The sequence below is a fragment of the Podarcis tiliguerta genome (assembly GCF_965153285.1).
Source record: "Podarcis tiliguerta genome assembly, chromosome: W".
Lineage (NCBI taxonomy): Eukaryota > Metazoa > Chordata > Lepidosauria > Squamata > Lacertidae > Podarcis > Podarcis tiliguerta.
In genome coordinates this window covers 17,474,265-17,491,388 of record NC_139552.1, presented here as the reverse complement: position 1 = coordinate 17,491,388, position 17,124 = coordinate 17,474,265, and positions in this window count along the sequence as shown.

Here is a 17,124-nt window from a genome sequence, read left to right as displayed (position 1 = left end):
TGGCAAGACAGAATCTGGATATAATTTGTTTACAAGAAACACATGTTATTAGACTTCATAGAAAGATTCTTCAAAATAAGAAACCTGGACAGGAATTTATTTCTTCAGAGAAGGTTAAAAAAAGAGGCGTGGTCTTTTATGTTAAAGAAAAATGTAACTCCAAGTTGTTATTTAAGGATGAGGAAGGGAGATACATTGCTGTTGAAATTACAGCACAAGGCGATAAATTTCTTCTACTGGGAATTTATGCACCAAACGATGTCAAAGTGGAATTCTTCAAGAATCTGGACTTAAAACCTACGGACTATATGGATTACAAATTGATTTTAAAGGGAGACTTGAATGGGGTAGCCTCAACACTTATGGACAAAACACAGGGGCAAAAATTTCTGAATTCTGGCAGATTACCAAAGATTTTTTATATATATAACTGATAAATATGGTCTGTCAGATATATGGAGGCTATGAAATCCTATGGAAAGAGATTATACTTTTTTCTCAAATTCAAACCAATCTTTCTCGAGAATCGACTATTTAAGGATATCCAGAGACTTGATTCCCAGGGTCACTAAAACTGAAATTTGCCCTAAGACTTGCTCAGATCATAATGCAGCATTTTTGGAGATGAAGTTATGCCTTCAGGGTTCCTTCAGATGGAGGATGAATGATGACTTGTTGAGGAACGAACAGACAATCAGTAAGACCCAAAAGACTCTAAAAGATTATTTTGAAATAAATATGAATACAGAGGTAGAAACAAGAGTCATTTGGGATGCAAGTAAGGCTGTAATGAGAGGTTTCCTCATACAACAGAATTCGATAAAGGAATACAGAATGAGAAAAAAGAAAAAAATCTGTCTCAAATAAAAGATAAAGAGATGAGTTTAAGTTCAGCACCAAAGAGTCAACAGATACAGAAAGAAATTAAAGCTTTGCAGATCCAATTTTCTCAAATTATAAATCAAGAAATTGAATGGAAAATAAAAACAATGAAACAGAGAAACTTTGACTCTGCAAACAAATGTGGGAAATTGTTTGCCTGGTAATTAAAAAAGAGACAGAAACAAAATGCTATTACAAATATTGTATCTGATGGAAAATCTGTGGAAAACCCTGCAGACATAAGAAAATGGTTTCAGAAATATTTTAAACAATTGTACAAAAAAGGTAAAGAACTTAAGGATAAAATTGAGCAATTTTTCAATGTAAATGAATTGCAGAAAATTCCCGCAGACAAAAGATCCCTACTCAATGGTATGATTATAAGACAGGAAGTTGAGATAGCAATAAATCAGATGCAATTAGGCAAAACCCTAGGACCAGATGGTCTGTCTGCTAAATACTATAAAATTCTGAAAGATTGGTTAATTCAACCATTGGCAGGTGTGTGTAATAAGATCCTAAGAGGGGACAAAGCACCCGAAACCTGGAAAGATGCATATATAACCCTGATACCAAGATAGATCGGATGTGAAGAATTACAGACCGATCTCATTACTTAATGTGGATTATAAAATTTTCGCAAATATTCTGGCCAATAGATTGAAAAAGGTCTTATCAGAATATATACATAAGGACCAGGCAGGATTTCTGCCTGGGAGACCCATGACAGATAATATTAGGAATACAGTTGATATATTAGAAAGGTTGGAAGTAAAAAGAAACTGTAAAGCAATATTAATGTTTATTGACGCTGAGAAGGCCTTTGACAATGTTTCTTGGTTTTTTATGAATTTTTTTTAAGAAAGATATTTTATAGCTCAACCTCAGTTTTGAGGAATTGAGGTTGGCCAAGAATTCTTAAATAGTATTGATGCGATCATCATCATCATCAGCCTTTTATTCGACCGTCAGTCAGAAAAAGAAACATTTGTCAGTACACAGTTAAAACATCGAAAAAGATTTTTAAAACTTAGCCAACACTAAAATGGGCTAAACAGATAGCCCCATAGTATTGATGCGATTTATTCTGAGCAAAAAGCTAAAATTATAGTTAACAATGTGGTATCAGATGAAATTAGAATTGAGAAAGGAACCAGGCAAGGGTGCCCACTCTCCCCTCTACTATTTATTTCGGCTCTGGAGGTTTTGCTAAACATGTTGAGGAAAAAGGATGAGGTTAAGGGCACTGTAGTAGGTTCCAAGCAATATAAATTAAAAGCCTTTGCTGATGATTTGGTTTTAACTTTACAGGATCCAGAAACCAGTGCAATAAAAGCACTGGAGCTGATTCAGGAATTTGGGCAGGTGGCAGGATTTAAACTAAATAAGAGCAAAACCAAAGTTTTGGATAAAAATCTAGATAAGGATGAAAGAAAACCCCTTATTGAAAAGACAGGCCTGGTCTTTACGAAGAAAGTTAAATATCTGGGTGTGAACTTATCGGCGAAGAATTTGAATTTATATAAAGATAATTATGTAAAACTATGGAATGAAATTAAATGAGATCTAGAGATATGGTCAAACTTAAAATTTTCACTTATGGGCCGAATATCGGTAGTTAAGATGAATGTATTGCCGAAGATGCTGTTTTTGTTTCAAACCTTACCAATTATCGACAATGTTAAATGTTTTAAAGAGCATCTTAAAAAGCAGAGACATGTCCGTATAGTTAAAGCCATGGTTTTCCCAGTAGTGATGTATGGAAGTGAGAGCTGGGCCATAAAGAAGGCTGATCGCCGAAGAATTGATGCTTTTGAATTATGGTGCTGGAGGAGACTCTTGAGAGTCCCATGGACTGCAAGAAGATCAAATGTATCCATTCTTAAGGAAATCAGCCCTGAGTGCTCACTGGAAGGACAGATTGTGAAGCTGAGGCTCCAATACTTTGGCCACCTCATGAGAAGAGAAGACTCCCTGGAAAAGACCCTGATGTTGGGAAAGATGGAGGGCACAAGAAGAAGGGTACGACAGAGGATGAGATGGTTGGACAGTGTTCTCGAAGCTACAAACATGAGTCTGACCAAACTGCGGGAGACAGTGGAAGACAGAAGTGCCTGGCGTGCTCTGGTCCATGGGGTCACAAAGAGTCGGACACGACTAAACAACTAAACAACAACAACAAATGTTTTAAAGAATGGCAGAAGGCGCTGTCTAAATTTATCTGGCGGGGGGGGGGGGACCTAGAATTAAATATAAATTACTTACAGATGTTAAAGAAAGAGGGGGTTTCTCCCTGCCAGATTTGAAGATGTACTTTGAAGCTGCAGCCTTCTGCTGGATTAAGGGCTGGATTCAGTTAGATAATGAAGATGTCTTGGATTTGGAGGGGTTGGATAATTGATTTGGATGGCATGCATATCTATGGTATGATAAGATAAAGGCTCACAGTGGTTTTAAGAATCATATAATTAGAAAAGTGTTATATAATGTATGGATCAGATATAAGGATCTCTTAGTACGAAAAACACCCAAATGGATTTCACCAATGGAAGCACAGGTCCAAAAAAAGTTAAATATGGAAAATAAATGGTTGAGATATTCAGGTTTATTGTTAGAGGATCGTGATGGTTTTAAATTAAAACCGTTTGAACAAATTAAAGATAAAGTAAATTGGCTTCAATATTATCAAATTAATGAATTATTTAAGATACACAAGAGAAAGACTCTCCTCCCGGGAAGAGAGGGGAGTGGTTGTGGGCGGGAGCCCGAGCACCGCCCCTAGCAGGGGGCGTTAGCCCCCTGCCTCCCCCATTCACCTGGCTGGTGCCCATGCCCATCGGCAGGCACCCAACCAGGTGCTGCCGAGGGGGGCGTGTACAGCAGCCTATATGCTGCAGGGCCAGCCCCTCCTCAGCCTCACTCTCCGTCGTCCTGTCGCGAGTCACCCACCCTCCACTCCCTTTTAGCTCAGGGTCTAGGTTTTTTCCTTGGTCTTGCTATGGACCTTAGGTTGGTCGCCCTGGTTGTCCAGGGGCCTGGTAGGAATTTTTCCATTTGGCATTAGGCTTTTTGGTTTTTTCGCCTACCTCGTAGCAATCGTCACAACTTTCGTGGTAGGTTAGGCATTGGAATAATGTGTTGTGGTGTGTCAAAGGGCTAGGTGTGGCCATCGCCTATGCCTTCAATTTTTGGGTGTTCCGTTAAAGGAATCTGGCGGTCGTGTATTCTGTCCGATGCCTGCTTGGCGGGAGGCCATGGCACGACCCTCGGTGACATCGGGGAGAGCCTATAGTTGGATTAGCATCAACAGGCTCCACCTACTGGTGAATAAACCCCCCCCCCCTGTTTTGGAGATCCAATGCCTAAGCCAATACCTTTTCACTGCTGTAATCAATAAAGTTGTGGCCTTTTCTTGCCCATTAACCTTATATCACGTGTCCTTGTGTATTCATTCCACATTGCGGGGGTCGGGTCCTCGAACCACAAATGGTTTTGCAACAGAAAAAAACAAATTGGAAACGGAGTTGTTGGATACTAAGGATAAAAAATTGTCTAAAATGTATAATTTGTTGTTGGAGTGGCATACAAAGGATGAACAAGTTAAATCTGTGATGATAGATTGGGTAAGAGATGTAGGACATAATATAATGTTTGAGGATTGGGAAAGATTGTGGAAGAAAGGGGTTAAGTTCACTGCATGTACGATGTTAAAGGAAAATATAATGAAAATGATGTATAGATGGTACTTGACCCCTGTTAAATTAGCAAAGATTTATCATAACTTCGATAATTTATGTTGGAAATGCAAAGAAAAGAAGGAACTTTTTATCACATGTGGTGGACCTGCCCCAAGGTGAAAGACTTCTGGGAAAAGATTTATAATGAATTGAAAAAAATGATGAAATATACATTTATAAAGAAACCAGAAGCCTTTCTTCTTGGAATAACAGGTTTGGAATTGCCCGAAAAAGATGTAAAGTTATTTCTGTATGCCACAACTGCTGCTCGAATTTTATTAGCCAAAAAGTGGAAAACACAAGAACTACCAAATGTGGAAGAATGGCAGATGAAGATGATTGACTTTTTGGAGTTGGCTGATCTTACTGGAAGAATCCACAACCAGAAAGAAGAGGAATATCAATTGGAGGAAATTTAAGGACTATCTGAATAAATATTGTAATATTAAAAATTAGAAATTACCTGAAAGTACCAAACAGGTTTAGGATTAAATTAAGATTTACTTAAAAAATTGGAATTTAGAACATTAAGAAAACTGAAGAAATTTGATTATAATTGAAATATTGAGCTTTAATAATGATATTGGAAAACTGTTACATTCATAAACAAGGGAAATCAGAAAGGAGGGACTAGAGGAAGTCAAGTAACATGTTTATAAGGTTGGATTTTTAAATAATTAAGTCTGTGTTGTTTATTTGTTTGTTGTTATTTTTTATAGATGTACTTTTTGTTTTTTGGTTGTGCAATGTTTGTTGCAGTTTCTGTTATAATTGTATAAAACTTAATAAAAAATATTGGGGGGGGGGAGTCTATTCTTGAGCTGCTATCATGAACATGACTGTAATAAGTGAACTATTTGTCGAACAAGTTTCTTGTTCTCCATATACAGTATCTATCAAATTCAAATTTTGAGCCAAATCAAAAAAAGTATTTGGTAATGTCAGGGGTAGATTGGTGAGTGCTAGAAGAGATAAGAGTCCGGGAATCCAGCCATATTTACAAGATTTATTGGTTTCTTTCTGCTATGTACAAGAGCCCTCAGAGTACGCCTGCATCTTCAGTGTCAGTTGCACTCTTCTCTTTCTTCCAGCATAGCCACTTCCAGAACCCTCCCCCTTTCCTTCCTCTGTTACGAGAATGGCTGGGCCCCAGAAGCTGCTTCCCCCTCTCTGATTCATTGCTTCCTGACAACCTTTCATCACTCTCCTCCGAGGACGTGCCACTACTAACGATCGGAGGCTTATCTCTATAGGTCCCCATTCTCTCCCCCTTCTCAGTCTCCAATTCCCTGACATCCAACCCTCCCCAAAGGCCCCCCTCTCCTCCTCAGGAGAAACGGCTGTCTCTGTTTCACCTATGTCACGAGTCGTGGGAGGAAAACCTAGGAAAATGTCATCTTCGTCTTCTGTATCCTCAAAAACATCCCTCCAGCCTTCCCACAAACCTGTTGTTCCCCGGCAATTCTCCGGATGTCCTTCTTCCGGGCCGTTTCCACCGACTCTCTCCGGTCCCCACTCCTCATCGTCCAATGGCACGAAACCCTCGAAGTCCTCTTCATCATACTTCAGCCCAAACACCTGTTTAAAGAACTTACCCGGGGGTTTTGGTTTGTCGGGAAATAAATCGTGAAACTCCTCCTTCTCAGTGATGCAACCTTCAGGAACCCATGTGACCTGTGGAAAACGGGGTGAATCTTCATGCTCTCAGGCAGCCTTAACTTAAAAGCCACGGGATTGATCTGCTGGATGACCTCGAAGGGCCCCACCCTCCTGGGCTTGAGTTTCTTGCACCCACCCCTCCAGGGCAAGCCTTGTGTGGACAACCACACTCTATCCCCAACCCGGATAACCTCCCCTGGTCTCCGATGCTTGTCTGCCTCCCTTTTGTATACTTTTTTGGCCCTTTCCAAGTTCAACTGGAGCTGTTGGTCAATAGCCTCCATTTCTTCCGCAAACTGTTCCGCGGCTGGCACACTCCACGACTCCGCCCCCCTTCCCGGGAAAGCCCTAGGGTGACATCCGTGACTGGCGAAGAAAGGGGCCATCCCTGTAGACATGTTCTCCGCGTTATTGTAAGCAAACTCCACTAGTGCTAATTTGTCCACCCAGTCGTTCTACCTCTGATTGACATAACACCGCAAATACTGTTGAAAAACTGAGGAGATTTCACCCCTCCCATATCCAAGAATCTGCTGATGTTCTCTGCTGATTCTCCAGAGAGGAGGGGGCGGTTTCAGCTCTCTACTTATTCCGCTCCAGCCTCACATAAGAGAGAGAGAAAGAGAGACTGAGTGTTAGAGAGAGATTGTGTGTATAGATAAGGTTGCTGCTAAGAGCAGCTGCAGACACTCAGTGCAGTTCAGCATTTTCGCTTAGACCTCATTTAGCTCTGTACATAGTTGTGTATAATAGTTGTAGATAGAATAAAAGAAGATATTCTACAGAGCTGCTCTCCGAGTTGTTTATGCTCTGCTATACTCTGCTGTACTCTGCTGTGCGACGACTGTCTTCTTGTTGGAGTGAATCCAGTGCTCACAACTCTAAGCTGTGAGTCCACAGCACTTTGACCTGTTCCTGTGCAGAAGGTGGTCTCTGGAAGTGCTACCCAGCTCGCCTAGCCCAGTCGGGGCTGAAGTGTATGAGTCCAGTTGGTGGCACTGGCTCAAGGGCGATGCTGACAAAAACAGCATTTGCTCTCTCCGCCTGCCCATTGGTTTCGGGGTGCCTCGCTGTCGTGAAGCTCACCTCTACTTGCAGCAAACTCATGAGCTTGCGCCAAAACTGTGAGGTGAATTGGGTCCCCCTGTCCGAAATCACCTTAGAAGGGATCCCATGCAACCTAAACACATGCTCTACGAACAGCTTGGCTGTTTCCTCTGCTGTCACTGCATGTGAACACGCCACAAAATGACACATCTTGGTTAGGAGATCCACCACCACCATGACGGCTGTTTTCCCCTTGGACCTGGGCAGGTCTGTGATGAAATCTACCGACACCACCTCCCATGGCCTCCCTGGTGTGGGCAAAGGCTCTAATAACCCTGGCGGAGCAGCCCTCTCCCCTTTGGCCCTCTGAGAGGTGTCACACCCTCTTACATATTCTCTCACGTCCTCCCTCAATTTGGGCCACCAAAATTCCCTAGTAACCAACAACATGGTTTTGTGTTGCCCAAAATGTCCCGCAGTGGAGCTGTTGTGAAGTTGCTTGAGGACTCTGTTCCTTAGGGTTTCACCCGGAATATACAACGCCCCCCCCCCGATAGAACAGCAGCCCCCCTTTTTCCTCGAAACCTCCCTCAGCTCCCCCCTTTTCCCTTAGCTTGTCCAGTTTCCGCCGTGCAAAGGCATCGTCTCTGATCAGTTGTGCCAGTTCTTCGTCCTTCACCAATGTCCCCCCCCCCCACAAGTCCACCTGTTCTTGGGGAACATGAGCCTGGCTACAGGAGGTCCTTCTTCTGCCAGGTACTCTGGTTTGCGTGATAGTGCATCCGCCCTCAAGTTTTGCTCCCCAGGCACGTACTGAATCCTAAAGTTGAAGTTGGCAAAAAACTCCGCCCAGCATATTTGCCTTTGGCACAGCACACGCGCCGTATGCCAGTACTCCAGGTTCTTGTGATCCGTGCACACCTGTATCTGATGCTTCGCACCAATAAGGAAGTGTCTCCATTGCTTGAACACAGCCACAATAGCAAGCAATTCTTTGTCATAAATACTGTAGTTCACCTCCGACTTCTTCAGCTTCCGGGAGAAAAAGGCACACGGCCACCAATCCCCCTTACTGTCTTGCTGCATCAGGACCGCGCCGATCGCCCGGTCCGACACATCAGTTTCCACTTGCAGCGGCAGCTCGGGGTTGACGTGCAGTAACTGCTCCTCGGATGCAAAAACCTTCTTCAGTCTCTCAAACCCCTCAGTCCACATCAATTTCTTCTTCCCACTAACGCAGTCTGCTATGGGCGCCGCCAACTGCGCAAAGTTTTGGATGAACTTCCTGTAGAAGTTGCTGAAACCCAGGAACCGTTGAACGTCCTTTCCGGTCTTGGGGCTTTTCCATTCCACCACAGCCTTCACCTTCTCCGGATCCATCGCCAGACCCTTATCCGACAACCTGTAGCCCAGGAACTCGACCTCCCTCGTGTGGAACTGGCACTTTTCCAGCTTCACCCACAGGCGATGCTCCTTTAGCTTACTCAGAACTTCACACACGTCCTTCATGTGCTGCTTTTCGTTGTCAGATAATACCAAAATATCATCTAAAAAACAAACGCAGTTACGATACAGCAGCGGCCCCAGCATGTGGTGCATGAATGCCTGGAAGCACGGGCTTCCGCATTGCAAGCCAAAAGGCATGACGAGATATTCAAATGCCCCCAGCGGTGAAGCGGTAACGTGTTGGCCTCCCTCTCACTGAACACTTCCTCCAAGTCTCGGTATTGTAGAGGGTTTCCGTCTTTCTTTCCCATGCACGTTGCCGCCATCTTGGCCCTCCTTTCTGCTTTCTCGAGGTTCCACTACTCCCAGGCAGTTCTCCAGTCAGGGACTGCTAGTGCCAGGAAACCACCGTATCGTGCAAATCCAACCAACTCATTCCCAGAATAATGGGCGGCCAAGCCAGGGTGGCTACGTGGAAAGTGGTGGTCTCGGAGTGCGTGGAAATCCTCATCCTCATGGGAGGGGTCTGATGGGTCACTTCCCCTCCCAAAAGTTCCTTTCCATCAATGGTGGTCACTTGCAAAGGAAAATCCAAAGGCTGAAGGTTCAACTGGTGCTGCGCAGCAAAGTCCCTGCTGAAGTTGGCACTAGCCCCTGAGTCCATTAGAGCGTCCACCAGCCAGGCCTTCCCGTTTCCTTGCACCTGGGGCACTTCCTCTTCTCCCTGTGGAGTGGCCCCTACCATTCCCTGCCAGTTACGAAGCTCCGGACACACTCTGGCAAAGTGTCCTGGTTTCTGGCACAAAAAACACTTTTTGGCCGCCGGCCAGTCATTTCCCTCCTTTTTGCTCTGCAGTTGGGCTTTTCAATGTTCCCGCGCGCGGGCTGAGTCAATCTCCATCAGCTCTGGCTGACTCTGACCTTGAGTAGCACCTGCCGGCATCTCAAGAATGCCATGGAAATGCTGCCCTCTGCTCTGCCTCCTCTCCAGCAAACGGGTTTCCTGCCGGAGGCCCACCGCTAAGGCAGCCTTAGTTAACGCATCCATATCTTGGGGCCGGGGCCCTCTGGAAAGCTCATCTTTCACTTCGTAATTCAGCCCAGCCTTAAACAGAGCCTGAACTGGTTCTGAACTCAAATCCCATCCCAGCTTGTGGACCAGCATTGCGAACTGAGACCAGTAACTGCGCACAGTCAAATTGCCTTGCTTCAAAGCCAAGAGTTCCTGCTGAGTCATATCAACTTGACTCTCATTTGTAAACATGGCGTCCATCACCTGATAGAACTTTGCCAAGTCCCGAAGTGCCTCATTACCGGCTGCTATCAGTGATCTCACCCACTCCCGAGCTGGCCCCGATAAGTGGCTAATTACAAAAGCAACTTTCTGTGCATCATTAGCAAAGTCCGCTCCCTGCAGTTCTAGTGCATATTTCATCTCCGTTATAAAGCCTAAATATTCCTGAGGATCGCCGTCAAACCTACCCACCAGCATAGGCATCTTTCTTCCCAGCAGGTCCCCTCTCATCTCTTTATGATGCGCCCGACTCTCTTCCAATCTGATACGCAGCTCCTCCGCTCGTCTCTCCAGATTGGCGTAGCTCTCCTATAAAGCAGCAAATTCCTTTTTAAAAAAAATAATAATATTTGTTAGAAGTTTAAAAGTTACAGAAAAAAAACACAAGAAAGAGAAGAGGAAAAAAGAAAGAAAAAAAGAAAAAAATCAATACATAAAAAGAGAGCAAAAAACACAATACATCAAAACACATCCAATATTTATCCTTATCTTTCATTAACTTATTTCCTCGACCTCCTCACACCTCCCTTTTTTGTATTCCAGTTATTAACTATATGTGATGGCCTGGGATTCCGATTCGGAGGATGAAACAGAGGAATCCCGGCCTGCACAGGAGTCCCCGCCTCCAGGGCCGGCTGAACTGGGGCAAGGCCTAGATGCTGAAGAGCCTGCACCTGTGGCAGTGCATCAGGAGCTGGCCCCAGGTGAAGCCCTTCTGGCCCCAGAGAGGCTTGACGACTCAGTGGCCACAGGTGAGCCTCCTCCAGGGCCCAGTAACCCTTCGGCCTCTCCTGATCTGCAGAGGTTTAGAGCAGAGAGGCGAAGGGAACTGGTTGCCCCCAGGAGGAGTGCTCGCCTTAAGGCCAGAGGAGGCGGGGCTCCTGGGGGCCGGGACCGCCCCTGGCCTTAGAAGAGGATAAAAGCCCAGTCAGCCCGGCCCCAGGTTGCGGGAGCAACGTCGTTGTTGGCTTCGGACCTTCCTGCGTTCCTGATCCCTGCTCGGCCTCCTGTTCCTGACTATCCGGTACTCCTGTTCCCTGCTCGGCCTCCTGTCCCCGACCATCCGGTGTTCCTGTTCCCTGCACAGCCTCCTGTTCCAGCGTTCCTGTTCACCGCCCGGCACTCTGCCTCGGACCTTGCCCCTCCTCGTGTGGACTCTGCTACACCCAAGGTACCTTACCCCCGGGACCAGCACAGTTTGCTCCCGCCACCTCCCGCACTCCCCCTTCGTAGGGGTGCGTTCGGGAAGAGCCAGAGGCCATGGCTGAACAGGCGGCTGCACTGGTGGCTTTGGCCCAGGAGAACCAGGCCTTGTCTCACACCGTGCAGCAGCTCAGTGACGCGGTTGAGGCACTTCAGCAACGCTTGGAAGCCCTACCGGCTCCTGGGGCCGACGCCCCGGCTCCGGGCAAGTACCCAGTGGCTTTGCCTGAGAAATTTGATGGAGCCCCGGCCAGCTTTCCCATGTTCCTGGCCCAGGCCAAACTGTATATTCAGGGGCGAGCCCGGAACTTTCCTGACGACCGTACCAAGGTGCACTTTTTGATTAGCTTGTTAAAGGACCAGGCGGCCAAGTGGGCGTTGCCGCTACTCAGGCAAGACTCCCCCTTGCTGGCAGACTATACGGGGTTTTGCAATCGTTTGGAGGCCGCGTTCGGCAACCCCCAGAAAGAGAGTCAAGCCAACCGGGCGATTCGGCATTTGAAACAGGGCAAGTCCACGGTGGCCACATATACCACGGAGTTTCGGCTGTTGGCACAGGACTTGACCTGGAATGACTCGGCACTGCGGGACCAGTATCTCGAAGGGCTTTCGGACGAGGTACTGGACCAGTTGGCCACAATGGAACGCCCCACCACGCTGGACACTCTCATTCAACGGAGTCTACAAATAGACGACCGGTTGGAGGATCGTCGTCAGGCCCGGGGTCGCCGACACTTCCAGTTCACGGCACCAGCTTTTTCCGGCAGCCCCACGGTCACAACTGATTTAACGGAGGAGCCTATGCAGCTCGGGGCAGTGCGGCCACGCCTTTCCCCCGCAGAGAAGGCGCGGCGTCGGGATGGAAATCTCTGTCTTTACTGTGGCGGAAGTGGACACTTCGCTCGGTCCTGCCCTGAGAAACGCCAGCCGCAGGGAAACCGCCAACCCCAGTAGCTGATGGCCCTAGCTACCGGGGGTCCCAAACCGTACAGAATGGGCCCGCACCAATGGACTTGCAACATCTTATGGTTTCGGTACGTTTATACCCTCCAGGTGGGCCCTGGATCCTCACCCATGCTTTGGTAGATTCAGGGGCAACCCGCTCCTATATGGACGCTGCTTTTGCCGCCCATCATCAGGTGCCACTTCGGAACAAGCCAGTACCGGTCCAGGTGGAAGCGATTGACGGACGACTTCTGCGGTCAGGTGCCGTTACTCAGGAGACCCAGCCTCTGGTCCTGTGTCTCCAGCAGCACCGGGAGTTGCGAACTTTGGACATTGCCTCTATGCCCCGCTTCCCCCTGGTGCTCGGGATGGACTGGCTGGAAGCCCACAACGTTCAGATTGACTGGGTCAAACGGACCGTGCACTTCCCAGTCCCATGTTCCCATGCTCAATCCGGAACGCTGGCGTCCGCGCCCTCAGAGGAGGCAGCACCCACGCTCCCAGCCGTGTACCAGGACTACCAGGACGTGTTCGAGGAACGGGGGGCAGACCAGCTGCCGCCGCATCGGCCTTTTGACTGCGGCATAGACCTCCAACCCGGAGCGCCTTTACCAGTGAGTCGCTTATATTCCCTAACAGAGCCAGAGCGCGAGGCTTTGCAGGACTTCTTGCGCAAGAACCTGGAGCGTGGGTTCATTAGGCCTTCCACCTCGCCCACCGCGGCACCGGTGCTTTTTGTTAAGAAGAAATGTGGGGAACTCCGCCCTTGCCATGATTACCGAGCCCTGAACAAAATTACCGTCCCAGACCGGTACCCCTTGCCCCTTATCTCGGAGCTGCTGGAGCGGGTGCAAGGGGCACAGGTGTTCACCAAGCTGGACCTCCGGGGGGCCTACAACTTGATTCGGATCCGAGCCGGGGATGAGTGGAAGACAGCGTTTGGGACCCGGTACGGGCAGTTCGAATATTTGGTTATGCCTTTCGGTTTGTGCAACGCGCCTGCTGTGTTTCAACGCTACATCAACCACGTGTTTCAGGACTTGTTAGACAAGTACGTGGTGGTGTATTTGGATGACATACTGATTTACTCCCGTGACCCGGCCCGCCATGAGGGACATGTCCGGACCGTGCTGCAGCGCTTGCGTGAGCACCGTTTGTACGCAAAGCTCAGCAAGTGCGAGTTCCATCAGCGGACTGTGGACTTCCTTGGTCACCGGCTCTCTCCAGATGGGGTGCAAATGAACCCGGGGAAGGTGACAGCGGTTCAAGAATGGGCGGCACCCCGGAACCGCAAGGACCTACAGCGTTTCCTGGGGTTCGCCAATTACTACCGGACCTTCATCGCTGATTATGCTCATCGCACCACCCCGTTGACCCGGCTACTGCGCCCAAAGACGCCGTTTTCCTGGGACAAGGAGGCAGAGGAGGCGTTTCAGGGGTTGAAGGCCTGTTTCCAGAGGGCACCAATCTTACAACATCCTGACCCCTCTCGACCCTTTGTGGTGGAGACCGACGCTTCCAGTACGGCTCTCGGTGCCGTCTTGTCTCAACAGATTGGTCCTGAAGCGCCACTCTTACCCTGTGCCTTCTATTCCCGCCAGCTCCTACCAGCGGAGCGTAACTATACTGTGTGGGAGCGGGAACTACTGGCCATCAAGGTAGCCTTTGAGGTCTGGCGCCACCATCTTGAGGGGGCACGACATCCGGTGGAGGTGAGAACCGACCACCGGAACCTGGAGTACCTCCAGACCACCCGCAAGCTGAACCAAAGACAGATCCGGTGGGCGTTGTTCTTTTCCCGGTTCCAGTTCCGGATCCGCTACATCCCTAGCTCTCAGAATCAGAAGGCGGATGCCCTGTCCCGGAAACCTGAAGACAACGCAGACACGGTACAGCAAGCAGAACCCACCACGATCCTACCTCCGGCTGCATTCCTGGCCACCCAGGAGGCGCAGCCACTGCAGGTTCGGGTGCGGGAACAGCAGCGGGTCGACGCTTGGGCCCAGGAACGACTCCGGGAGCTGGCTGAAGGGTCCAGCCCACAGTATCCGGGGCTGGTCCTGCATCAGGGCCTTCTGCTGCACCACGGTCGTCTGTACATCCCGCCAGGGCCACTACGGCTGGAGGTTCTCCGGATGGCCCATGATGCCCCAGCAGCGGGGCACTTTGGACGGTATCGGACCACCCATCTGGTCAGTCGAGAGTTTTGGTGGCCCCGCCTGAAGGCTGACGTGGCCCGCTACGTTGCTGGTTGTGATGTCTGCCGGCGCGCTAAGGGACCTACCGGGCGACCCCCCGGCCTACTTCAGCCATTGCCAGTTCCACCGCACCCTTGGCACACGGTTTCGTTGGACTTTGTAGTGGACTTACCCTCGTCTCGTGGCTGTACCTGCCTTCTGGTTTTCTCCGACCATTTCACCAAGATGGTGCACTGCGCTCCCTGTCCATCTGTACCCACAGCCAAGGAAACTGCTCAGCTGTACCTTCAGCATGTCTTCCGCCTGCATGGCCTACCTGAGCGCGTGGTGTCCGACCGGGGCGTTCAGTTCACATCCCGGTTCTGGCAAGCACTACACCAGACCCTCGGGACGGAGGTCTGCCTCTCGTCAGCCTATCACCCACAGACCGATGGCCAGACGGAACGGGCGAACGCGGTGCTGGAGCAGTACCTCCGGTGTTACTGCAGCTACCAGCAGGATGACTGGGTCGACCACCTGGCATTGGCGGAGTTCGCCTACAATAACGCGGTGAATGCGTCCACCCAGCAGACCCCGTTCCAGGCCAGTTATGGTTATCATCCACGGCTGTTTCCAGAGGTGCTGCCGACATCCGCAGTCCCGGCGGTGACGGAGTGGCTTCAAGAGCTCCAGTCCCAGCAACAGCTTTTGGTGGAGCAACTGCACCAGGCCAAGGAAGCGTACAAGGCCCAGGCCGACCGCCACCGCCAGGTGGGGCCGGAACTTCGCGTCGGTGACCTGGTTTGGCTCTCCACTCGCCACCTCCACCCCTCTCGACCTTCGCGGAAGTTGGACGCCCGCTTCACCGGCCCGTTCCCTATCGTAGACCAAGTCTCTCCTGTGGCATTTCGTCTCCGGTTACCCGCAACCCTGAAGGTTCACCCGGTCTTCCACAGGTCCCTTTTGAGTCCGGTGGCCCCACCCGACGAGTTCCACCCGAACCGTCCCCGACCGCAGCCAGTGTTGGTTCGGGGAGAGCCTGAGTACGAGGTGGAACGCATCCTGGACTCCCGATACCGCAGGGGAAAGCTGCAGTATCTCATTGACTGGAAGGGGTACGGACCGGAGGACCGTTCCTGGGAACCTGCGGCCAACGTCCACGCACCTGCCTGCCTCCGAGAGTTCCATGCGACGTACCCCGGCAAGCCGGGTCCGGACCCTCGGTTGAGGGGGGGGCCTGGGAGGGGGGATGGTGTGATGGCCTGGGATTCCGATTCGGAGGATGAAACAGAGGAATCCCGGCCTGCACAGGAGTCCCCGCCTCCAGGGCCGGCTGAACTGGGGCAAGGCCTAGATGCTGAAGAGCCTGCACCTGTGGCAGTGCATCAGGAGCTGGCCCCAGGTGAAGCCCTTCTGGCCCCAGAGAGGCTTGACGACTCAGTGGCCACAGGTGAGCCTCCTCCAGGGCCCAGTAACCCTTCGGCCTCTCCTGATCTGCAGAGGTTTAGAGCAGAGAGGCGAAGGGAACTGGTTGCCCCCAGGAGGAGTGCTCGCCTTAAGGCCAGAGGAGGCGGGGCTCCTGGGGGCCGGGACCGCCCCTGGCCTTAGAAGAGGATAAAAGCCCAGTCAGCCCGGCCCCAGGTTGCGGGAGCAACGTCGTTGTTGGCTTCGGACCTTCCTGCGTTCCTGATCCCTGCTCGGCCTCCTGTTCCTGACTATCCGGTACTCCTGTTCCCTGCTCGGCCTCCTGTCCCCGACCATCCGGTGTTCCTGTTCCCTGCACAGCCTCCTGTTCCAGCGTTCCTGTTCACCGCCCGGCACTCTGCCTCGGACCTTGCCCCTCCTCGTGTGGACTCTGCTACACCCAAGGTACCTTACCCCCGGGACCAGCACACTATATCTGCAAATCCTTTCCCTCTTTCACTGCTTTCTGTCATTTAATTATCTTAATTTATTTTAACATTATCTTACCATCAAAACCTTAAAATTTATTTATACTTAACTCCTTATAATGTTTCTACTAAAGTCATGTAATTTCATTCCAACATTTCCTAACATTCATTAATTTTACAATATTTCTCTAAATAGATTTTTAATTTTTTCCCCCAATCTTCTTCCACCGTCTCTTCTCTCTGGTCCCGGATTCTGTCAGTCCTTTCTATCAGTTCCATATAGCCCATCAACCTGGTGATCTTCTATCCGAGGCTCTTAGCTCTTTTCCATGTCCCTTCTGCAGATCTTCTTCATATTTATACATACACTTTACTTTATCTTCTGCTGAACTTGTTCTTAGTTTCCTTCCTTTGGCACCGAGGAGTAGATCCCGGGGAACTCCATCTTGACAATTCATTTATTCCTTCTCGACAGGTCAGCCCATACTCCATATTCAGAACTAAAGTCCGAAAGATGTTTCAGGACATGTTCCAAAGTCCCTTCGAGGCTCCACAACTCCGATCTCCCCTGACCCAAGTCCGAATCACAAAGTCCAGAGCATCCCTTCATAAGGGAGTCTGTCCAACTTTCCTTCTCCGATCCAAGCAGAACAGCATCTCTCCAGATCTGACTTTCAAAATCAATCACACAAGGCATCAGCTTATATCCATCAAATTGTCTCTGTGAAGACAAGGCCTCCACTTGTATTGCTTGAGATTCAAGAGCAGCTTTTTCCTTCGTCTTCTCCACAACTTGCCATTTCGAGATGGGTTCCTGAGTCAATGCCTGAATATTTTCTATA